Source organism: Bison bison, unplaced genomic scaffold (assembly GCF_000754665.1).
Source record: "Bison bison bison isolate TAMUID 2011002044 unplaced genomic scaffold, Bison_UMD1.0 scf7180017864365, whole genome shotgun sequence".
Lineage (NCBI taxonomy): Eukaryota > Metazoa > Chordata > Mammalia > Artiodactyla > Bovidae > Bison > Bison bison.
The window spans coordinates 3,076,400-3,076,984 of record NW_011494937.1 but is presented as its reverse complement, the minus strand read 5'-3'; positions in this window follow the sequence as shown (position 1 = coordinate 3,076,984).

Here is a 585-nt window from a genome sequence, read left to right as displayed (position 1 = left end):
TCCTTTGCTGCATGTGGGTTTTCTCCAGTTGCAGTGAGCAGGGGCTGCTATCTTTGATAGTCTTTTCCAGTGAGTCAGCTCTTCACATCAGGTGGTCAAAGTATTGAAGCTTCAGCTTCAGCATCAGTCCTGCCAATGAATATTCAGGGTTGATTTCCTATAGAATTGACTGATTTGATCTCCTTGCTGTCCAAGGAACTCTCAAGAGTCTTCTCTAGCACCACAGTTCAAAAATATCAATTCTCTGACACTCAACCTTCATGGTGCAATTCTAGAACTGTTGAATGTTTTCTGTTTCTTAATTTCTCACCTCAGTTTTATAGAGCACAACCTGATTTTCCTCTGTGGTCAATATACACAGACTTCCTACTCCGTTTTTAGACTTTTGTTATCACCTTTTCTCAATTTTCACATAATAGATTCAACATACATTTTCTCCACATTGGAGAACTTTGGATTGAATTATGTCCTTTGGCCACCTCATGCAAAGAGTTGACTCATTGGAAAAGACTCTGATACTGGGAGGGATTGGGGGCAGGAGGAGACGGGGACGACAGAGGATGAGATGGCTGGATGGCATCACCG